General features: G+C 44.4%; 1 pseudogene; it reads right to left on the bottom strand.

Moving 5' to 3' along the window:
* Positions 1 to 1,316: 1,316 nt before the first annotated feature.
* Positions 1,317 to 1,713, bottom strand: LOC114677725 (mitochondrial import receptor subunit TOM5 homolog pseudogene; annotated as a pseudogene).
* Positions 1,714 to 24,897: the final 23,184 nt, after the last annotated feature.

Raw genomic sequence — 24,897 nt, 5'->3', positions numbered from 1 at the left:
TGGTGTTGGATTTATGAAGGTATCAGTATGAACTCACACTTTTTAAATATAAATATAAATAGAGGGATGAATATCAATGTGAATATGTATGGATTAGTATACATGCATTTACTTCTAGCTGTGTTTGCTTAAATGGCCTGAAAGCATTGACACCTCTGTAGCAACGAACACATCTAGTGCCCAGATCTTGGTTTCAAAATACCACTCTTCAATAAAAGAACCAAGAATCCATGGAGAAGTGGCTGATTCCAGAGCTGGGGCAGGGAATATACAATAAAAAGTGCCTGGAGTGTCTTGAAATGTCAAAAAATAAGGAAATGCTCAAAAAAGGATGACACTTCTCAAAAGGACACTGGAACTCCTTCAGGGAGCAACCAATGACCAAAGAGGAAACAATTTGAGCAACAAAATTATAACCCACAGAATAAAGTCAATATCCAGGAACCTATACTGATAAATACATAATTAAAGGAATAAATATTAGAGAAAGAAGAGACAGACAGCTCTTCCTTACAGAATTCCAATTAGTCAATTAGAAAGAATAAAGGAAACAGAAAAACACTCTTTGTGTGTTTTCTTTTTTCTTAATTGGTACATTCATTAAAAACCTAGACTAAGCCAGGAGTGGTGGCTCATGCCTGTAATCCCAGCACTTTGGGAGGCCAAGGGGTGTGGATCACAAGTTCTGGAGATTGAGACCATCCTGGCCAACATGATGAAACCCTGTCTCTACTAAAAATACAAAAATTAGCCAGGCGTGGTGGTGCACGCCTGTAGTCCCAGCTACTCAGGAGGCTGAGGTGGAAGAATTGCTTGAACCCAGGAGGCGGAGGTTCCAGTGAGCTGAGATCTGAGATCACGCCACTGCACTCCAGCCTGGGCAACAGAGTGAGACTCTGTAAAAAAAAAAACAAAAACAAAAACAAAACATAGACTAATAATCCTGTGTTTAAATAGCATTGTGGTTGTGTGCTGACTTCCATAAAACATGACTAATTGTAAGGGACTCCATAAATACACTTCGTACAGAAGTAAAAAGGTAAACAGAAATGACTGACAAAACAGTGCCATTTCAGACATAGTTCTCTTAATTATTAATACATGCTAGAAAATGGAGTTTGACATTATTTACAATTATACCAACATTTACAGAGGCCAAATGTCACAAGCATAATGGCACACCCTGACCACAAGATGCCTTTTCATACCTCTCAAATAGTTTTATATTTTAGCTGTAGTTTTATATTTTGGCTAAGAACAAGCTTAGCTGAGCCAAACTTGTTCTTAACAAGCAGAATTTTTATACCCAACCATTAAAGAGTCTCTTACAGTTTTCTGGGCCTATTTGCTTGCAAAGAGTTGTGGAAACTGTAACCAGGTTCTGCATATTATACATTCACACGTGATACTCAATCTTCATATGCTGTGCAATTTCTTTAAGATAAAAGGAATGATTTGCAGCAGGGCCACGTAGATGAGGAAGTTCCGTATGGAGGAGATCACATCCTCACACACCTTCCATTTCATCCCCTCTATATCCAGCTTCTGCACAAGGCCCTGGATCTGGAACATTGTGACTCTGACTCACCAGCCTTCAGCTGCCGCTGAAAATCACTCTTAGAACACCACAGTAATCGTTGCAGACATGATCTGCTGATGGATATCAACAAAATTGAGCCAAAGTTTCAGGGTAAATGGGATATTTGCATAGTCTCAAAGTATCTACCCCCGCCCTGGATTATTATTAATTACAAAGAGAAAGATACAAACTTTAGAATGGAGAAGCCCAGCAGACCTGACCTTAACCACGTTGGCAAAGTTAATACCAGTAATGAGGCATATTGATGTCACGTGCCCTTGGATATGATGGACTGAGGAGAGTGCGTTGCTTCTATGATGTTCTTTTCAGAAATGCATAACCTCAAAATAATGAAACCAAAAGATGAACTCAAATTGAGGGGAAAACCTACAATTCTTCAAAATCGCCAAGGTTATAAGAAACAAGGAAAGACTGAAGAGCCATCTGAGGCTGGAGGAGACCAAGGAGGCAAGGCCAAGTGCAAGGTGAAATCTTGGATTGGATCCTGGACCAGAAAAAAAAAAAAGGCATTAGCTGGAAAACTGGGAGAATATGAAAAATAACTATAGTTTAGTATTGTATCAGTGCTAATTTCATAGTTTTGGTCCCTGAACTCTGGGTACAGAGACATTAATGTTAGGGGAGTCTGGGTGAAGGGTGTACAGGAATTCTAAGAAATATTTTTAAAACTTTTATGTAAGTCTAAAATTATTTCAAACTGAAAAGTTTTTTTTTTTATGTTGGGAACATTCTAAATCTTGTCTTCTAGCTATTTTGAAATATAGAGTTGGCCCTTGAACAAGTGTTGAGCTGTGAAGGTCCACTTGTAAGTAGATCTTATTCCACCTCAGCCACCCCTGAGACAGCAAGACCCACTCCTCCTTGTCCACCTCCTCCTTATTGTACTCAATGTGAAGACGACAAAGGTCAAGACCTTTCTGATAGTCCATTTCCTCTTAATAAATAGTCAATGTATTTTTTCTTCCATATGATTTTCTTTGTTTTAGAAGCAGGGTCTTACTCTGTTGCCCAGGCTCAAGTGCAGTGGTGTGATCATAGCTCACTGCAGCTTCAAACTCCCAGCCTCAAGTGATCCTCTCACCTCAGCCTCTCAGGTAGCTAGAACTACAGGTGCATGCCACCACACCCAGCTAATTTATTTTAATTTTTGTAGAGTTTTGGTCTTGCTATGTTGCCCAGGCTGGCCTTAAACTCTTAGTCTCAAGTGATCCTCCCACCCCAGCTTCCTAAGGTGCTGGGATTAAAGTCATGAGTCACTGTGCCCCACCCTTATCATTTTCTTAATAACATTTTCTTTTTTCTAGTTCACTTTATTGTAAGAATACAGTACATAATACATAGATGAAATATGTGTTAATTGACTATTTACATTATCAGTAGAACTTCTTGTGAACAGTAGGCTATTGGTAGTTAATTTTCAGGGAAGTCAAAAGTTATTCACAGATTTTCAACTGCACGAGGGGGTTGGCCCTCCCACTACTCCCACGTTGTCCAAAGGTCAACTGTACCATAAATTCTTGTTAACTATAGTCACCCTACTGTGCTATCAAACCCTAGAATCTATTCCTTTTGTCTAACTGTATTTTGTACCCAATGTTCCCAGCACAAACGTGATAAATGTTTGAGGTGATGAATATTCCAATTACCCTGATTTGATCATTACACACTGTATGCATGTATCAAAAAAACCCCATGTATCCCATGAATACCTGCAACAATTATGCATCAATTTCAAAGTCATTTTTTTAAGGGAGGCAGAGTTTGTGGTTGTGAGGAAACTTCTGGTAGTGTGAAGCTAACCATGGGGGTTTAGGCTGCTGGTGGGAGGATGCACTGTGGCTGTGGGCTCCTCCTGCAGCTAGCTGCCCAGGCAGAGGGACGGCTCCTTCCTCCAGCTGGGGAACAACGGTGAGGAGTTATAAAGGGAAGAGCACTCATTAATACAGGATGAGTGAAAGAGCTATGGGATTGAAAAGACTCATTTGAGGTGTTAAAACTGAACGTGAAAATGGAGATGCATGATGAAGCTTCCGCAAATCCTACAATCTCCAAAAGGCCAGGTGGGGAGTGGGAGAGCAAGGAACCAGGGGAGAAAGAAAAGTGGAGGAGCGCATTTAGGAACACTGAAGGCTAAGTGATTAGAAAGAGCTCTTCCAGCCTGGGGAAAGGAAAAGGGGCCAAAGGATACTTTGAGAAAATGTGATTCAACTCATCAGTCATTACTCAATTATAGATGATCAGATAGAGATTGTAAGGTAACTGTTTCCATTTTAGTGTTCAAATATTTTAAATCTTGCTCTAAATTGAATATTACATTAAAAATTTTTTTTAGTTTTGTATATTTATAGACATTTTAAAAATGCCTATAGATAGTTGGTGCTCCTTCTAACCTCAGCAAAATAGGGACCCTCCCCGCATGATGGAGAGAGGGACCAAAAAGAAAACTCAAACGAAGACCCTCGCTTCACAGAAATGGCGTGTCTTTTTTCTCTGGAATAAAATAAGTAATTTCATGGGCCCATGAAATGCAAACAGGCTTCTGATGATTGTGGAATGGAATCTTATGCAAAAAAAAAGAAAAAAAAGAAAGAAAAAAAAGAGTCTTTCCCTGCAGCCAGCCAGTGTTTAGGCAGCACCTGCCACACACCCAGGACGGGGACAGCTGCCTTGGAGAATACGCAGATGGTGAGTTTTGCTCACCAGAAATAATGAATAAGAATTTCTTGGAGAAGAGCTTTCAGTGCTACTGAAGGCCTGCACATCCCAGGGAGCTTCCGCCACAAAGCCAGCAGCAAAAGCCCTGACGGTCCCCTCCAGTAGGGGAGAGATAGGCGGTGAGATGGAAGGGAAGCAAGAAGGGAATGAGGAGAGCAGGGAGGCAGTGGGAAATCATGGGATGGGGAAGAGGGAGAGATGCAGGGGCTGCCCAAGCCCCGGTATGGAACTTCGGAGGAGAGTAACATCCAGAGGAGGTTCTGAGATGCTTATTTGGTGGCACACTATGCAAACCCCTTGGATGAGGACCTCACTTTTAAAAAAGCCTGCAGCACAGTTCTTCACTATTCCTCTGGGCTTATGTTCCTTTGAATTCCACTTCCTGCAGAGATTGGACCTGAGCGGCACTAGCAATTCAGTGGGGTTACAAATAACGGCCTTGAAGTTTCTTCCAAATGGAATATTCTATGATCTTTGATTATTTCTAGACAACAAAGCCAGGGCTACAGAAGCAGATAAAATAAAGAATCAAGACCTGTACTGAACACTTAGAATCCCTACGTTCTGCTCTAGAAAGAGAGGGGAAGTATTGAGTGCTCTGAATTTTTTCCGTCTCCCATTGCCACACAGGATGCAATCATCCTCCCACCTCATGCTTTGCTGTTTTCATGACTAGACATCAGTTTTTTCTTTGACTTGACCATGAGCAGGGGATGATGGAAACATGAACTGAGCCTTTCAGGTGTTAATCAATTTATTTTAGAGAGCCTGGATTCCTCCCTTCAGAGCCCCTCCTCTTTCCCTTCTCAGGTCTAGTGATGCTCAGTAGGGACTAGGGCTTGTATTCCTACTCCCCTATCTACTGGGCACCAGCACTCTAACAAAAAAAATTTTTAAGCACTTCTCAGACTGCTAAACATGAGAGAGACAAATCTTACCACATTTTGTATTTTTGGCCCTTTTCCCTCAACTTAGCACTGAGTTCACACACCCCCCCCCCCGCCCGACTGCAGTTGAATGTTGAGTCATCCATTCCACTCATGCCCTTTTCCCAGACTTCATAAGACTCATGTTTCAGAGAAGCTTCCATGGAGCCAGAGCAGGCCTGATTCTACAAATCTTCCCAGTGGTGCCTTCCCAGCAGTTACTGAGATGATGTGAGAGACATGCTGGAAACATTTAAGACCATAGAGCATTTAAGGCCTTCTACAATCTGTCCCAATATACCTTTCCAGTCTTTAATTTTCCCCACTGACAGAGCAGGAGCCTCGCCATCTTGGACAAGCACCACCATTTTAAAGTTGCCCTTGATCAAAAACCACCTAAATCCAAAAGGCATCAGCCTAATGGCTAAGGTCAGCATGACCATAAACCACAAATGACATCTCTGACCAGAAACATTCCAACCCTAAGATAAATCCCTCCCTGACCAGGGACATGCCAGCCCTGAGATAATCTCCCCTCCTGCCGGAGAGATGTCAGCCCCAAGATAACCTCTCCTCCAACCAGAGACATTCCAACCTCACAATAAACTTCTCCACACAGAAACATTCCAAGCCTGTGATAAGCTCTTTCACCCTAAATCCAGCGAATACTCCTAGTCTGTAAGAGAGAGCGCTCCTGACCAAAATCAGCCAGATGCCCCTCTCAGGTTTATTCTCCAAAATAAACCTGTGTTTGACTGTTGAGCTGCTTTTCGTGTTTATTTTCTCTTTCTTTAACTCTTACACCCATTATTCATATATATAACTCTTACACCCATTATTCATATATAGAATATATACAAATCACATCTATCAATCAAAGCAAATACTACTTGCCAAGAATTGAGCTACATGCTAAGGTTACAGTGGAGCAAAAACAACAAAGTCCCTTTCTTCTTGAAGCTTATAGTCTATTGGATAAATACATATTAAATATTTAACTGTAAAAGCAATATATTTCAGATGTGAAAAGTGCTGTAAGAACTGTAATATAATTTAAAAATACATATATAGCCTTTCTCCTCAGTTGGTACACAGCTTCAAAAACCCTTGGAGTTTTCTGAATGGTGGGAATGTCTTTGTGATGCTAATGAGGTGATGCCCAGTGGGCCTCTACATAGCCTCAGTATGGGGGCTGGCCACCAGAAAGACTAACCATGTGATTATAGGGTTGCACTTTCAGCTACCCAACTTCCAGGGAATGGAGGCCTCAAGATCGAGTTCAACTATGTGGCCAATTGTTCAATCTATCATGCTTATATAATGAAACACCAATAAAAACTCTAGACACCAAAGCTCATTGGAACTTTCTGGTTGGTGAAGATGGTATTGAATAAATGGGCTTGCTGCTTGACACACATAGAAGCCAATACTATGGCACTAGCTTTTGAGAGAAGAAAAGCTTTATTGCAAGACCAGCCAGCAAGGAGACAGGAGATGCAGTTCACATCTATCTCACTGATTTGGGATCTGGGGCAAGTTTGAAGGGTTGAGAGGGCAAGAGAAAGGATTTAGGAATGTTGACTTGGCAGAGTCTGATGGGAGAGCTTCAAACAAACCATTTACAGTAAAGATTTTAGCCCCAGATCTTCTGGGCCAACAGATCCCTTTTGAAAGAGTTCCAGCATTCAGGTTCCAGTCATTTCCCAGTCTTTTGATTCCCCAGAGAGGAATCCTTGTACCAGGTGTTGTTAAAGGTCAAACCTTTTTCTATTGCACATCCCTGGCCTACATGACTTGAAGTTTTCATTCCGTTATGCCTACAAGGTGACTTGACGTCCTGTTATCAACAGAATAGGCCTAGTTTGGGCTGGTCCTGTGGTCACAAACACAGTAATGTGCTGGGAGGAAGAAGTACCTGGATTCCATGGGGAGAGGGCTTGGGTGCTCTGTGTCCTCTCCACCCCATCCTATGTATCTTTATTTGGCTGTTCCTCATCAGTATCATTTGTAATAAAACTATAATTATAAGCACAGTGCTTTCCTGATTTCTGTGAGTCACTCTAGTGAATTTTTGAGACTGAGTTGGGGATCGTGGGAACCCCTGAATTTGTAGCCAAGTCAAATAGAAGTGCAATTGGCCTGGGATCTCCAAAGTGCACCTGTCATCTGAAAGGGGTACAGTCTTATTGGGGTTGAGCCCTTTAATTTGGGGGCTCTGCACTAACTTTAGATGGTATCAGAATTGAACTGAATTGCGGACCACCCAGCTGGTGTCAGAGCATTGGTGCCAGAATGTAAGTGCATATAACAAGGGGGCTGTCTGGATGGAGGGATCAGGAAAGGTTTGAGGAGTGGCATTTAGGCTGAGACCCACTGATGAGCTTGAGAGGTTGGAGAATACATTTCTCTTCCATCCCCTTCATACTTCTTCCTTCCTGGTCTTGCACTTGGAATTCCCCTTGCCTCAGTCTACCTAATTTCTACCCATCCCTCCAGATCCAGCTTAAACCCACATCCCTATGCCTTCCCAGCTGAGGTTGAGCCCCAGTGTTCCCATCCTCACTTCTACTACCACGACTTTTTTGTCTGCTTCACCCACTTTGAAACGCATGGATTGTTGTTCTTTTGCTGCATCCATTTCGTCCAAAAAGTAAGCAACTTGGATTCAAAGTCCATGACTTCCACACCGTAATAATAATGAAGTTACAGTCACACACAGAGCTGGCAGCTACTGTGCGGCTTAACTTGCAGCAGGTCCTATCCTACACCCTTCCCATGGGTTGCCTCCTCTAACCCCTGTGATAAATTTATGAGGTGGACATTATTATCCCCATTTCAGAGGTAAGGAAACTGAGGCCAGGAGAGGCTAAATAACAGATTTCCATAGCTAGGGGAGAGAAAAGCTTTAATACTAGGGGCCTATTCATATTTTTTATGAGATGAGGGGCTCTACAGTTGTAAGCAGAGCTAACTCCTGTTTTTATCATTTTCGCTGCACTTTTCTGCATGATCAAAGTTGCGTAAAGGCAGTCCATGAAAATCTAAAATTTTGTTTCCAGGTAACAGGTAACAAGAAAAGGAGCTGTGAAATGTCAGCCCTTCTTCTGAGGGGTGAAGCCCCTGGCCCCACACCAGAAACTCTTTGGGCCTTTGCGCAGGTGTGAGTCAGCATGCACTGCACCCAGGGGCAGGGGTGAGGCACCTACACCCAGGTGCTAATGTCTTTCTTCATTGGCCACTCCTCATTCAACAACTAGGCATGAAGTGCCTTCTGGATGCTAGGGACAGGAGGCCCAACCTGAATACAACACGGCCTCTGCTGTTAAGGAGCTAGCAGTCCTTAGAGAGAATGAGGAGTAATGAGAGATTACAAATCCAGTGACAATCCCTTCAAGACAGCATGATGCCCATGCAGTGCCTCTGTGCAAATCAGGAAAAGGCACCCCCTCTGAGTGGACCCAGAGCTTGACAAGTAGGACTCTCGGAGTGAAGAGGTGTCCCCCAACCCCTGCCCCCAGGGGAGCACAGGGCTGACTGTCAGCCTCCTCAGCCCCCTTGGTCCCCACCTGCAGAGCACTGGTTTGGCAGAAGTGAGGGAGGTACCCGCACCCCTAACCCGGATTGGCCAAAATGGTCTGGGAGGGATGAGAGAGTGAGGAAGTTAAGAATGGAGCCCTGGAATCGGAGTCAGACTCAGGCTCAAATCCTCCCACCAACATGATCTCAAGCAAGCAAATTCACCGCTGAGCTCAATTTCTTCATTCAAAAATGAAAAAGTAGAAGAAGGTGATGATGACGTTGATGTTGCCCAACTCAAGGGTTATTCTGAAGATTAAAAGAGGAAATGCGTGTATAGTTCTCGGCACAGAGTATACTCTTAATAAACATTAGTTCTTGTTGTTTTTAATGAGCTGAGACCTGAAGGATCAATAACACAGGAAGCACGCATGGGGAGAGAGGGGGGCTCGAGTGTAAAGGGAATCTGAGCTGCTAAGGTGGGCCCCCTTCCTGGCCCTGCCATCAACCGCAGCTTTCCCTGACCAACTTCTGCAAGTTCCTCCCGTGTACCCCAGGCCTTCCAGTGTTACAATAGGTAGCTAGCCAGGCACGAGCAAGGCAGGAGAGGGCTCCCCAACACCCGCCCACCAGAAATGTCAGGTGATGGTTTGGCAGTTGCCACACTGCCTCTCTAAAAATGAGACTCGGCAGACAGCACCAGGGAAAGGCAATTTCCTGGTGGCCCACAGCTGTCACACTAAGGTGATAATTGGTTGCAGCCACCAGGGAAAGGCAATTTCCCAGTATATAAAAACACTTGAAATTGGGAGTCAGAAGCTTCCAGTAAAATCTCATGGATCTGGGGAGTGAGCTTGGACATGCGCATTAAGAGACATGACCTTCAGGGGCATTCCACCGGAAAGGTAAGAAAGTCTCAGACAAGCAGGTGTACAACTCTAGTCAACACACGGCACGTGCTCACCTCCCAGGCATAAAGAGGGCACCGCGTGCAGGCAGCCCACACGAAGAGAAAAATGAAGGGAAAGGGTCGCAAGATGCCGGAAAGGGGCTAGCGTATAAAGTCCCAGGATCAAGGTTAAATGGAGCACTTGGCTTCCAAGTCGCCTGCTGGGATCTCTTCCAAGTGTACTTTCTTTTCTTTCCTGCTCTAAAGCTTTTAAATAAACATCGACTCTGCTCTGAAACTTGCCTTGGTCTCTTTTTTCTACCTTATGCCCCTCAGTCAAATTCTTTTTTCTGAGGAGACGAGAGTTGAGGCTGCTGCAGACCCATATGGATTCTCCACCAGTAACTTGGATATTCGCCGCCCCAACACGAGGAAGGGACCTGCTGTCTTGTCTTCCAAGGATTTCTGCAAGGCTGATCCATCTTCCTCCCGATTCCCAGCATAAAGATGTTCCGTGCATTCTTAAGGTCTGCAATGCCCAAGGATTGAACTCAGCCAGCCCCATTGTGAGAGGCGAGAGGAGCAGTGCCCGGGGGCAGCTGGGCAGAGACAGGTCACTTCTACTTCCTCCCTTCTACTTCTTCCTCTTGGCCACCAGTCTCCTCCTACTTTAGTGCAGTAAGAACTCCTTCCAGGCTCCTTCCAGTGCACTTTTGTGAATTAAAATTCAGAAAAACACTCTGATACATCTGCTGAGTGTGTGTGCTTGTGTGTGTGTGTGTGCGTGTCCGTGTGCGCATCTGTGAGTACGTGTTCCTGGGAGTGTGCTTGCGTGTGCCTATCTTGTGTATATATCTGTGTGTCTGTGTGTGTACATCTGTGTCAGTGTGTGTGCATATCTGTGTGTCTTAGTATGTGTGTCTCTGTGTGTCTGAGTGTGTCTCTGTGTGTGTGCATAGAAAGCACAGGGTCAGAAATGAGGCAGGAGTCATTTATTTAAACACACACTTTTCTCCATTGATCCCAGGGTTAGTCCCCGGAGAGAGAGCACAGAGGGCACAGGGTTTGCAGGCAGGAAGCGGGTGACTGAGTGGACCCAAAATAAACCCTTGCACACGCAGCCAAATGATTTGCAACAAGGGTACCAAATCATTCAGTGGAAATAGGGCAGTCTTTTTACCAAATAATGCCGAGAAAACTGGATATTCATACACTGAAGAATAAATTTGAACCCTTTCCTTACATGATATACAAAAATTAACTCAAAATGGATCAGAAACATAAATATTAAAGCTAAAACTATAAAAAATCTACAGGAAAACATAGGAGAAAAGCTTCACAACACTGGCTTTGGCAATGATTTCTTGGGTATGACAACAAAAGTGCAAGTGACAGAAGAAAAAATGATCACTTGGACTTAAATAAGATTAAAAACTGTTGTCCATCAAAAGACACAGTGAAAGGGCAACCCATGGAATGGGAGAAAAAACTGCCAATCAAAAATATATAGAGCACTCCCACAATGCAACACAAAAAATCCAAGCAACCCAATTCAAAAATGGGCAAAGAACTTGCATAGACATTTCTCCAAAGAAGACACACAAACGGCCAATAAACACATGAAAAGAAGCGCTCGGCATCACTATCATTAGGGAGATGCAAATCAAAATGCAAGTCAAATCCATAATAAGCTATCACTTTATACCCATTAGGGTGGCTATTATTTAAACACAAACAAACAAAATGGAAAATAGCAAGTGCTGGCGAGGATGTGGAGAAATTGGAACCCTGGCGGATTACTAGCGGGAGTGTAAAATGGTGCCCGTTGCTGAGAAAAATAGTTTGGCAATTCCTCAAAAGTTAAACATAGAGTTACCACGTGATCCAGCAATTCCACTTGTGGGTATACACCCAAAAGAATTGAAAGGAGGGGCTCAAATAGATACTTTGTTCATAGCAGCTTTATTCACAACAGCTGAAAAGTGGAAACCCAACGATTCATCAGTGGAGGAGTAGATAAACAAAATGGAGTATATTCACACAATGGAATATGATTCAGCCTTAAAGAGGAAGGAAATCCTGTCACATGCCACAACACGAGGGAAACTTGAGAACGTTATGCTAAACCAGCCAGTCCCTGGAGAGACAAATACCATGTGATTGCACTCGTATGACGTACCCAGAGGAGTCGGGCTCACAGAGACAGAAAATAGAAGAGGGATTGCCAGGAGCTGGGGGAGGAGAATTGGGAGTTAGCGTTTAAGGGGTGCAGAGTTTCAGTTTGGGAAGATGGAAAAATTCCAGAGATGGATGGTGGCAATTGTTGCATAACATTATAAATGTACTTAAATGCCACTGGCCTTTAGACTTAAAAATGGTTTAAATGATTAATTTTATCTATATTTTACCAATGATATATACACATGTGTATACATTATACATATATGTGTATTTATACACATATATAGTCTGTATATATATACTACATTATACACATATATATGTCTGTGTATATATGTACTATTTATACACTACATTATACACATGTCTGTGTATGTATACTGTATATATACTATATATACTGTATATATACTATATATGTATATATACTGTACATATACTATATATACTGTATATATACTATATATACACATATATACATGTGTATACATGTAGATATACTTTTGTGTATATATACAAGTGTATGTATATATACAAGTGTATATATACACACATCTGTATATACATATATATATATATATGGTTTGATTTTGTTCTTTTATAGGTTGCACAGTTTCATCTCATTAGAATCCAGCTTGTGGCCACGGGAGTGCGTGTCCGAGGCCAGCAGAAGGCAGTGTGTCTGGAGGGCTAGAGCGCGAGGCGCTAAGGCTGCACTGTCAGCATGCCTGCAAGTGAGGAGGCACCATGAGGAACTATGAGGCCCTGGATGATGGAATGGAGGGTGGAGGAGCTGGAGCCTCAGAGACACTGGTGCTTGGGCAGGAGAGAGCTTTTGGTCTGCAAGTGGTAATGCACAGACCTTGGAGGACATGGAAAATTAGCAGCCTCTCCTGGAAGCGGTGAAAGGAAAGTGGGGTCCCCGGAGCAAGCCGGGCTCTGCCAGGGTGAGGGGGTGATGTGGGGCAGCAGAGCGTTCAGAGGCCCCAGAGAGGCTGCTCCCGCCATCCAGGTGGGACGTCTCCAAGGACTCCACATGGGTCTGGAGCCTGGGCTCCCTCTGCTTGGCTCTGCCGATTTTCAATTGCATGCACTCCTTGCTGGGATGAGAATGTATGCCAAATATCTGCTTCATGACTACTACCGAACACATTTCACAACGAGCGATCAAGAAGCAAACACAAAAGCAACCTTGGCAGAGCCATCCTCAATTCAAGATCAACATAGCCTGGCCTCGGAGCCCAGCCACACCCCAGGGACAAGCCCTAACAATCCTTCTCCTCCTGGTCCAGAAGGTGTTAGAGAAGTCACACCTGAAACCCAGAGTGCAGCCTAGAAGTCAAGGGTAAGTCAGGACTGAAGAAACCCCTCGCCCAGGCATGCATTAAATTAAATTGGGCAGAGCAGGAGGTCCTGTCTCTGCCAAACTCTGTCCACACGGGCTCTTGTTTTACTGGTGAACCCACGCGCTGCACCCCCTGATTCATCAGCTTGAATAATTAATCTATCTGTATGAACAATTAAGGCTCCGTGGAGACCTATCTCTGAGAAATCCTGTAGTCATGTGGCTTGTTCTTGCAGTGTGAGGAAGGAACCAGTAATTTTTTGACAAAGGTAGGTACAGTGGAAAACGCACATCCTGGCACCCAATCCCACCAAGAGCTGTTGAGGCAGTAGCCATCTGCCACCTACTCGTTTGCTCAATAACACAATTCCACCTCTTTATCATTCACAGGCCAGTCCTGGGCTACGTGGGGCTTCTGGCTTCCTGGATCCCAACTGCTGCAAAATCATCTAAATTCCACCTTTTTCAAGAAAAGCAAAGTTTGAGAGGGCTTTAATAAGGAGGAGGTGGACACTCAAAGTCCTTGGACAAAAGAGAAGACCTATTATGAGCCAGCCAACGTGGCACTTCACACTCATTGTTTGTTCTTTACAATGCACTCTTTTGTTTTTTCCTTTGACAGGGTCTCACACTGTCACCGAGGTTGGAGTGCGGTGTGCAGTGGTGCAATCATAGGTCTCTGCATCCTTGACCTCCTGGGCTCAAGTAATCCTCCAGCCTCCTGTGTAGCTAGGACTACAATGTGTATCACCGCCCTTGGATACTTTTAAAAAACGTTTTATAGAGATGGGGGTCCCACTATGTTGCCCAGGTTGGTCTCAAACCTCTGGCCTCAAGCCATCCCCCAGCCCTGGCATCCCAAAATGCTGGGATTGCAGGCCTGAGCCACTGTGCCCAGCCTCACTCACTCTTCTTGACCAATATAGGGAAGCAGGTAGTAAACTGAAGTGTCACCATGCTTGGGCCAGATTCCTTCTTGCCTCAGGGCCTTTGCACATGCTCTTCTCTCTCTGGCTGCTCTTCTCTACGTCCCACCCCCTCACTTATCCTCCTTCCACATTTCAGCGCTCAGTTAAGTCACTCACTCATGAAAGCCCCCGTGGACCTGCAGCCACATGGGTTTCTCCATGGTACATGCACTTACCTGGTCACAATCCCTGTTGTAACTAACCATTGCATTGCATGTCATTCCAGCTAGAATGTAAACCCCCTCAGGGTCAGGACCCTCATCTGACTTGTCTATAGCCCCAGAACCCATGCAGAGTATCTGCCCTACACCTGCTTGTGAGACCAGTGATTGAATGCAGGCAGAAGGAGAATTTAAACCCCTGTCTCTCAGACTTAAAGCCCAAATCCTTTTAATTTCCAGCAGAAGGAAGACAGTGGAGGTGGATGGACTTTGTGGTCATGATCACAGCTATCCAGTGGTTTTACAGAAACTAAAATCTCTGCACCTCCTTGAAAACTCCCAAAATCTTCAAGCAGGAGACGGTATGGTAGGCCGGGGGCTTCCCTCACATGCTTGGCTTTCCATCAAGTCCGTTCATAGAGGAAACTGGATTCTAACAAGTCCGCTTGTCATTTCATCACAGCTTTGCTAAGACAATTCAGGGTCCATATTCAACATTTTCAGGGTTGACTTCTGGGTAGGACCAGGCATTTTCCTTTATTGTGACACTGATTCCCCACCCTTCCTCTGCCCACAGGCTGAGTGCTGCAATCCTACCATCAGAGCCTGCTCTCTTGGTTTGAGATTTTGACCCCTAACAATGTTTTTAATACCCAGGGAAGAGACGACTCCTTGTACTACAATCAGGGGTTTGTACCTCAAGGTCAACAAACAGTGCGACAGCAGATTCACTGAGTTAAAGGCAGCGAGGAGCTGGGCTGTGAAGTCATTCTGCGTGTGAGTGCCTATGTCTGGGGGACGAGGGGGCCAGGCGGCATCTCAGCTCCTCCAAGAGGGACAGACAGCAGGGCCAACACCCACCAGGGAGGCTGCAATTCTACAGCACGCCCCAGGGCCTTTCTTCCACAAGTGTAAACAGTGATGCACAAAAGCTGGTTACTTTCAAAACAAACTGATCTTCAGCTGCTTTCTTCACCCTGTTTCTCTCCATCCCGGTCCTACGGTACATTCTTCAGATCCGTGCTGAGCGTTTTCATCTGAATTAGCCCTGAAGAGATGAGAAAAGTCTTACTGAGTCTGAGCAATGACCCGTCCAGCTCACCGCACCAGCGAGCACAGGGTGCCCACGGGAGGGCACGGTCTGCTCCAGCCTCAGAAACGAACAGGCCCTGGCTTTCCCTCTGAACCCAGTCACACACACGCGAGCTGTAAATCACGCAAACCCCTCTTACACTCACTTAGAAATATAAATTGGTATACATTAATATGAACAGCTTGCTTCATCTGTAAGGAAACAAATACAAGTTTTTCTAGACCAAACTCTAATATAGATTGCTCCAAAAATAGATCTCTAGTAACAGACTCTATCTTTGGTGGGCCACGTATCCTAGACACTGTGCTAACAGATTTATATCCTTTATCTCATTTAATTCCCATAATGATCCGGACAAGTATTCTCTCTGTCTTCAGTTGAGTAAACTGAGGCTCAGAGAGGTCATGTGACTGGCTCAGAGTTACATGGCTGTTTAGTGGTTTAGCCAGGTTTGCACTTGGGTCAGTTTGATCCCAAAGACTGTACAATGACTGTGCTCTAGTGCCGCCTTTGTGACTTACCACAGCAGCTCTGACACTTATTAATGCATAACTATAGGCCAGGTGCAGTGGCTCACGCCTGTAATCCCAGCACTTTGGGAGGGTGAGGTGGATCACCTGAGGTCAGGAGTTCAAGACCAGCCTGGCCAACATGATGAAACTCCATCTCTACTAAAAATACAAAAAATTAGCCAGGCACGGTGGCTCACGCTTATAATCACAGAACTTTGGGAGGCCGAGGCGGGCAAATCACCTGAGGTTAGGAGTTCAAGACCAGCCTGGCCAGCACGGTAAAACCTTGTCTCTACTAAAAACACAAAAAAGTTGGGCATGGTGGCGGGCAACTGTAATCCCAGTTACTCAGGAGGCTGAGGCAGGAGAATTGCTTGAACCCAGGAGGTGGCAGTTTCAGTGAGCCGAGATCATGCCACTGCACTCCAGCCTGGGCGACAAGAGCAAAACTTTGTCTCAAAAAATAATAATAATAATAAATAAAAATGAATAAATAAGCACATAACTATAAGGGAATAATTACAGCAATAATTACTTCACTACTGAAGTATAGTAACAATTACTAATAGCAAGCAAGTAACAACAGAATGGCACTTGGACCTATCTGGATGAGAGAATCAGGGAAGGGAGTGAACGCAGTCAATCATTGTTGCCAAGAGCAAGCTTGACCACTTTGTGTATGAGAAGGAAAACAGCCAGGCTTGCTAAAGAATTGGAGGTACTCCCGCCAACCTACCAAGGAAACCATAATCTAGGCCCTGCTCAATGTCGGTTTTTCAGATTAATTATCAAGAAGATAATAAAGTCAATGATAAACTCTAATCAAGCCTGTTAGATGCGCATGGTGGCATGTGCCTGTAGTCCCAGCTACTCAGAAGACTGAGGTGGGAAGATCGCTTGAGCCAAGGAGGTTGAGGCTGCAGTGAACTGTGATGGCACCACTGCACTCCAGCCTGGGCCACAGAGAGACACTGTCTCTTAAAAAAAAAAATTGTGAAAATATAACTTTGTAGAGATGTTCCAGTCAATTCATCTCCAAAACTGGCTTCTAGCTCACTGTAATAGAGCCAGCCACACAGAAAGGGTGGTGTGGGTTCTGAGCTCTGTGTGTGTGTGTGTGTGTGTGTGTGTGTGTGTGTGTGTGTGTGACGGGGAGAGGGGGAGAGACAGAGAGAGAGAGAGAGAGACAGAGAGAGAGAGGCGGAGAGAGAGAGAGAGAGAGACAGAGAGAGAGAGAGAGAAGGGAGGTACAGGTTTGTAAACCCAACATATGAAGTGATGAATCCATCAGGAGCCCCGCTCCTGGTTATGCCACATTGTACTTGATGGATGACGGGGCAACGGTTCTGGGGGCCGTGGGCTTGGAGAGGGCACACACTCCAGCATGAAATATGGGAGCAGGATCCCTGGCAGAAGAAAGGCTGGGCATCAGGGCTCCACACAGAACAAGGTGGGTCCAGGCCAGGCTCTACCCATCAGGTGCCGGGTGCTCCAGCAAAGCCAGTCCGAAGTCCAGCCTCCCCATGGCACAGGGCAGGGGCAGAGCAGAGCCAGTGCCCCCCCAGGCCTGTGTGGCTTCCGGGGATCCAGACCACAGCCCACCTGCTCAGTGGGGGAGCTCCTGCCATCTGGCTGCTGCCCATTGGATGAGCTGGGATCTTCCAAACCTCAACTGCCGCCTTGCTTCTGATGAGCCCAGAAGTTAAACACCCTGTCCTCCACAGTCCCCAGGGGAGCATGGCAGGGCCCCCCCTTATCCTTGGGTGCTGGCCCCAAATGTGTTCCTTGAACAAATAAGCCAGACCCAGAGAACTTGTCATGTACACTTCCTCATTCTTTCTTCTTCTCTTTCTGGCGAGTGGGAGGAGAAATTCCAGTGAAGGAGAGGAGCAAATACCCTCTCACAGCCGCCCGGGACGACTGAAAATCAAGCTGGGAAAGAATGAAGGGGTCATTTCCAGAGAAAATTCAGACTCCCTGGGGTACCCTGGGTGCTTTGGGAAAGGCGTCAGCCTGTTCCAGACACAAGGACACACTCGCTTAACGCGTGGTTGTTTCTCGCCTTCTGTGTGCAAGGCGTCTTTTCAGAGTAGGAATGCTGGCACTGAGCAGGACACACCAGGGCTCTGATCTCATTTAATAAGATCCAAGGGCCCCTGAAGGAGTTCCTGGGACTTTAAGCTGCTCAGCTCTTGTCTGGATGCCAATCACATGTCAAAGGAGTTTAGCTTAGAGAAAGAAGTTTCCAGGCCACATAACTCTAACTCTCAAATCTGAGTTGGAAGTGTGGAGTAGTCTCAGGGATAAACAGGCTGTGGATCCTGCCCCTGCAGCCAGAAGTGGATTTGAAGCTCAAACTCTCCGTGAGTTGATGCTATCTGCAGGCGAACCAGAGACTGAAATAGTCAGGGCCTCTTTCAACAGTGGTTAAGAAAATCCTCCAATGCCCCATCAGGTAGTTGGTCTTTGACGTACCTTCTCACTACCCTTGTTTTGGTGTAATTCCTTTTGTTTCTTTATTTTTCCTCCTTCCCTATCTGCTCCACCTTCTCCTCTTCCTTCTTGATACCGTGTTTTTGTGGGATTTCTTACATGTTAGCTGATGTCTATTCAGGACTGAGACAGCATCTTATGTGTCTCTGTATACACAGTGCCTTGTGCTGTGCTTGGAATGCAGTAGGTGCTCAGTAAAAGTCACTTCTCTTTCTCCTCCTCTTCCTGCCCCCTTTCAAGGGCTCTCCTTGGTTTCTCAGGCCTGCATGTGGATGACAACATCACGTCACAGAAACACTCATGCCTCAAGGGTTGCACAGTCACTGTCACCTCTCTGCCCACACTCTCAGAAGACTAATTTCATGGATTTTATTATAGACTTTTCTCCCCAAAATAGCAGGCTCCTGGGCTGACTCAGTCAAGTCAACTCCATTTATGAAATGAAAAATATAAATTAGATGAGAACAAGGGTCAAAAAGACTATTTTCGATGAGTCAAAATTTCTCCTCAGTCACCTGACTGTCCCAGCATGATTCTGAAGGCTGTGGCTTGGATGTGGTCTGTTTCCACTGAAACATGTTAGCAGCTGAAATTAGCAGAGATCAAACCTGTCCTGCTGGGTTGTGTGGAATGCCAGAGGGATACCTGGTCAGTGAAGGAAAGAAGACAGCTTTGGAAAATAAAAATCTGTGTTTAAAGCCAGAAAGCGAGGCCATTCCACATTCTGCATAGTCCTGCACCCAATCCTCATGGCTCCATCACCATTATGAGTGGTCTCTCTACAAAAGGCAAGAGCTTCACTGTAAGGAAGCTCATATTCCAGAACTGAAACTATTGTGATCAGCTGCTTCAAGGATCATCGCCACTTCTAGCACAGTCCCTTGCTTTATCAATAAACGGACTAGAGTGGTAACCCAAAATACTTACCACAGAGAATTAAGATTAGGCCTTTGTGGCCCACCATGGATTGGTTGTAGTAATGACCTGGATTTGTTCATGCCTCCCTGTATCCATGCCGTTGGGTAGTGTCTTACCACATGGACACTGGACTTGACTTGCTTCAGCCAATGGGATAGTACAAATGTGATGCAGAGGCTTGAAAAGCACTTGTGCAAGGGCGTTTGGTCTCTGACTGCTCTTGAACCATGAGTTGCCTTGTGAAAAAGCCTAGGCCAGCTAGATGGAGGCTGATTGATCACATGGAGCAGAAAGAAGAAAACCACCCGGCTGAGCACTCCCACCCTAGCTGTTCCTCAACAAGCCCAGCCAAGATCAGCCCAGCCTGGCCCCAAAGAGCAGAACCACCCAGCTAATCCCAATCCATATTGTAGGCCCAAAGAACCAGGAGCTGAATAAACAGCTGTTTAGCCATCCACTTTGGAGCTTGTCTCATACAGTAAAAGCTAACTGATAACAAGGGCTAATTTCTTTCACGTGACAATAGAAAGAACCACTACAAATCAATCAGGATCTCTATTCTGCAAATATATTCTCATGCATAAGAAATTTTTGCATATTCAGGTATCCTTTGCTTCTTATTTTGCAATGGCAAAATATTTGAAGTAATCTCACTTTCCATCAATAGAGACTTAATTGTATTCACACATGTTGCTGATGGGAATGCAAACTGGTATGACTCCTGCGGCAATTTGCAACATCTACCAAATTATAATCTACCCTTGGACCCAGAAATCCACTTTGGAAGAATTGCCCTATAAATATACCCACACATGTATTGTGAAAAGGTCATTCACTGAAGAATTGTTTGTATAATCATCAATAAAACACTGGAGACAGCCCACATGTCTATCAACAGGGAACTAGTCAGGGCATGTCCATAAAGAACCATTGTACAGAAGACAACCAAGAATGAGGAAGCTCTTTAAGAACAGATAGGAAAGAGCCTTAGGATAGCTTAGGAAAATAGCAAGGTATAGAGAAGTATACTTAAAATGCTAACTTTTATGTAAAAAAGTATAGAGTGAGAATATATATTTTCCATGTATACTTATATTTGCATAAAAACTCTTGATGTATAAATAAGAAATTAATAAAAGTGGTTCCCTGGGTGGGGGTAGGGGTTCTGGGAAATGAGCAGATGACTGATAGGAGGGAGAAGGAGAAGTTTTACTATACACCTTTTTATTCCAATCATGTCTTTGCCACCCTCACCACTCCACTAAAAATTGCTGTTGTGAAGGTCGACAGTGACTTCGGCTGGGTTCAAACCTGGCATTCTTTTCCCAGCCTCATCGTATGTATAATAACTATCTCTTATGCACTGATCCTTGGCTGTTCCTTGAAACACTTTCTTCATTTGGCTTCCAAGACTCCTCATTCTTCTCACTTTTCTCATATTCCCTGGCCCTTCTCACTCTCCTTTTATTATTATTTTACTTACTGATTCATAGGGGTTCTTTGAATAAGAAAGAGGAGTAGGAGCTCCTTGCACAGGAAGGAAATTAGCCCTTGTATCAGTTAGCATTTGCTGCGTAACACAAGCTCACATGTACCTCACTCTGCTCTGCTGGCACCTCTTAATGTTGGGGAGCTCTGGGGCTCAGTCCTCAGAACTCTTTTTCTTTCTATACCTGCTCTTGTGGTGATCAAGTCCATTCTCATGGCTTTACGTATTTCCTCTTCTGTTATGATCCTCCCAAATCTCCACCTCCAGATCTGTCCTTTCTTCTCGGACCCAGCATTTTGGGAGGCTGAGGCAGGAGGACTACTTGAGCCCAAGGGTTCTAGACTGTCATGGACAACATAGCAAGACCCTGTCTTTATTAAAATTTTTTAAAAATTAGCTGAGTATTGTGACACACACCTGTAGTCCCAGCTACTTGAGAGGCTGAGGTGGGAGGACCACTTGGGTCCAGGAGGTCGAGGCTGCAGTGAGCCATGATCACGCCATTGCACTCCAGCCTAGGCGACAGAGGGAAACCCTGTCATTAAAAAAATAAAATAAAATCATAATAAAAGATTGCTATTTGTATGTTATGTTCCAAAATTGACACTTAATTGATTAGAATAAATGATACATTCAAATTCTTTTTGAATAGAAAGAATAGATCTTGAATTTTGGCTGTAAGACCTGTCTAAATGTACTGAAGTGTCTAAGGAAGAATGTGTTAGAGGAAGGGCAGTTAGCCGCAGTAGCATTGCCAAAGCAAACTTGTTCATTGCCCATCAAGCACCATCTGGTGGAGAGGAAATCTAGACCATCCCAACCAACTTTGAGTGTCTAATCCAGCAGTCAACCATAATAGTTCCATCCAAGAGGACACAGTTAGAGCATGGAAATATAAGTGCCCTGTCTTCCCACCATCACACTTTTCCTGGAGAAATGTTTCCCTGGTGAGCTGGGACTCTTGAAGACTAGGAAGAGGGTCCTCCCTCCTAACCCACATCTGAACATTTCAGTCACACTATTGGCAAGGCACTCTGACATGAGAGATACTATGGCTTAGACTTCCATGGGTGAATTCGTTCCCGTTGTCTCTTCATTCAACTCAGAGATTTCCAATACACTCATTGCCTATGTCAAGTTTTCACTTGTTCACAGGGTGAAAGAAAAAGCATGGTATAGTCACTTTTAAAAATTGCTTATTTATTGTTTTTTGGGTTTTTTTTTTTTTTTTTTTTTTTGGTGTGAAAATGCCTTCTGGGAAAACTCCAAAGTCTTGGTACAATAATATTTCCAGTGGCATTAATGTAATTAATTCCCTCTATTACATTTTCTATATTAGCAGAGCCAGATTTAGATCATTATTTGACTTTTCCCACTTGTAGGGAGTAAATACTCTGACAGGACATGATTTCTAAGTATTCTGATTTTGGGGTCAGTTATTTCTATTGTAAATATATACATGGGCAGCTATTTTGGTGTTTAGACATCTACCTCAAGACTGTTTAACATGAGTGTGCCCGCAGGAGACAAGTTTGCTTTCAAGGTTACTCTCTGTAAGATCAAGAGCATCCCCTTGGCCTGTGGCAAATTCACTGTCCTTGGCCACCTCCCCACCACCCCTATCCTCACCTCCACCCCCAAAACAGACAGGAGTGAATAACAGAAAGTGTAATGCTTTGCCCAGAATAATAATAAAATTACACTTAATATATGATGTACTGCACATCAGCCAAGCCCTTTAGAAGCAAAACTCATCAAGTTTGAGCAGATCATCTATTTCCAAAGTGCTTCAGGTAGACAAGATAGATAAACAGACGAAGATACAGATATAGCTTCAAGACACGTTATTATTGACCATAAATGTTAAATTATATAGACTCCAGAGGAATTCTTTTAGCTATTGTCTAAAAAGTGTATGCTTACATTTGTTTGGCATTTGCATGAAGAAATATTGGCAGGATATACCAGAAACTAATCCATTTTGAGGGGTAGAATAAGGACAGGAAGCAGAGTGATACTTTCTACAAAACCTTTCAAAGCTTTTTAATTTTTGGACTGCAGAAATATATCACCCACTCAAATTTTTAAAAGGAACATTTACATCTACACATAGCCTTGTTCATGTTGGAAGGCCTTTGGCATGAAGCATATGGGCATGCCACGTTTGGTTTTCTCTGTGTTCCCGCAAAAGATAAAATCAAACCTCTCCATCAACCAGGGGTCCACAGGGATTGGTGTGTGTCATCACCATGGTTTCTGGTTTCTGTATTTGATGCTTTGACATGATGGGGTCTTGCTGACCCTGGACTGCCCCTCCAGGAATTAGCCAGTTCCTAGAGATGATAAAGGACTCATCTGCTAGTTTGCTTGGCACAGGCACACCAATCCATCCAGAGCCCACATCCAACCACCCTTACTGGCTTCCACACTCTGGGCCACCATCCATCTGCCCTAATCACCCCAGGACCAGATACAAGATGACTAGGTACAGCCCCTATTCCCCAGAGTCTGCTGAAATTATCAAACTGGCCAATCTTGAAGACTGCTTAGTCTGCCTGCCTATCTCCTCCCCACAGAAACCACAGTAAAGACTCTTGCTATGCCTTCCCCTGCTCCTTCTGCCTCCTGACCTACCCTGGTGCTTCTCACATGGTTCCCCAGGGCATATGTGGCCCCTTGACTTGGGATCTGCCTATATAGCAAACTGTCTTTTCAATGGCAGCTGCCTCCTCATCTGTTGGCTTTGCCATCCTGAAAAATAATAGTGTCTGCATTTTAAGTCCTTGGGCCTAGAGAAGAATACTGGTCTGCAGAAGGCACAGAGGACACGGGACAGAAATTTTAGTTGTAGTAAAAAGGCTTATAATTTGACAGAATGCTTCTAAAATGAAAGCCAAGAATGTGTTCTATCCCCAACAGGAGAAACTAGTGAAGGTTAGCACACATTTCTCAGGGCAGTTTGGCTGCCAACACCCCCGAGTATACTTCCATTAATAAATGTTACAGCCATGAGAATTGTATGCTTACGAATGAGCCCAGAGTCGACTCCGTTACCAGGTAGCTTATGCTCATGTGCCTCCCCGTGACGAGGGAAGTGCTGGAGAGTGTCAATTCTGGAGAAATCATCACAAGCGGGCCTAGGCAATGTTTACATTGTGCATTTTTCACTTTAGGCAGGCCTCATACATGAAAATGAGCATTTATTACAAAACAGACAAAGAAGGGATGATTCCTCAGCCCATGCACAGTGTATGCTGAAAGCGCTTTTCAGATGGGAAACTTAGGTGGCAACGGGAATTTGTTTGAATCGCCCAGTACTTCACAGGAGCCTCAGGTAGTAAGTGGAGGTTATGACAGCAGCCTTCACACAATTGTCAGTGACTAAGGGCAGTGTCCAAGCCACTGCAGCCAAGGGTGTCTTAGTTGCCAGAGCAGCACAAAGAGCCTGAGAGTGAATTAGGAGAGAAGCCGGTCCCCAGAGGAATGTGTGGGCAAGAATGAAAATTCACACATGAACCTCAAATGCTCTGGTATCGATTTTCTGAAATGACAGTTTAGAGGCTGAAAATTCACAATTCTTTCGCTTGGTCAAGTTCCTAATCTATTTTTGTTTATTTTTACGTATTTATGTATTTTTTGCCAACACCTCAAAATTGGGATATTTCACAAAGAAGAGTCAGATTTCTAGCTTTTACTGAAAAACTAGGAGATCTGGCCATACTGGGCCCATACTTGCAGGCAAAACCACCAGCTAAACTGAGCAGTGATAGCTGACCTCATTGCGCACAGACTGGGAACGGTAAAACTTCTTCAGTGAAGGCTGAACAGGGGATGGGGTTGGGGAGCCAAATTGGAGTCTTGACAGAGGAACACAGCCTGAGCAAGGAGGTGGCCAAAGAAGCTGCATCAGTGACCAAATGGCTGGAGAGAAGCAGCTCTGTGAAACGGATGAGACGAGCCCGTGAATCAATCCTTGAAAGTCAGATGGCATTGACTGAACACGCTGATGAATTCTAACCTTAGCTACCAAACAGGAAGCCTCATCCTTGCACAGAACCAAATTTGACGCATCAAGAAAAACAAGGCAAATG

The sequence above is a fragment of the Macaca mulatta genome, chromosome 4 (assembly GCF_049350105.2).
Source record: "Macaca mulatta isolate MMU2019108-1 chromosome 4, T2T-MMU8v2.0, whole genome shotgun sequence".
Classification (NCBI taxonomy): Eukaryota; Metazoa; Chordata; class Mammalia; order Primates; family Cercopithecidae; genus Macaca; species Macaca mulatta.
Note: the sequence above shows the minus strand (reverse complement) of the source record. Positions and strands in the feature narration are given on the sequence as shown.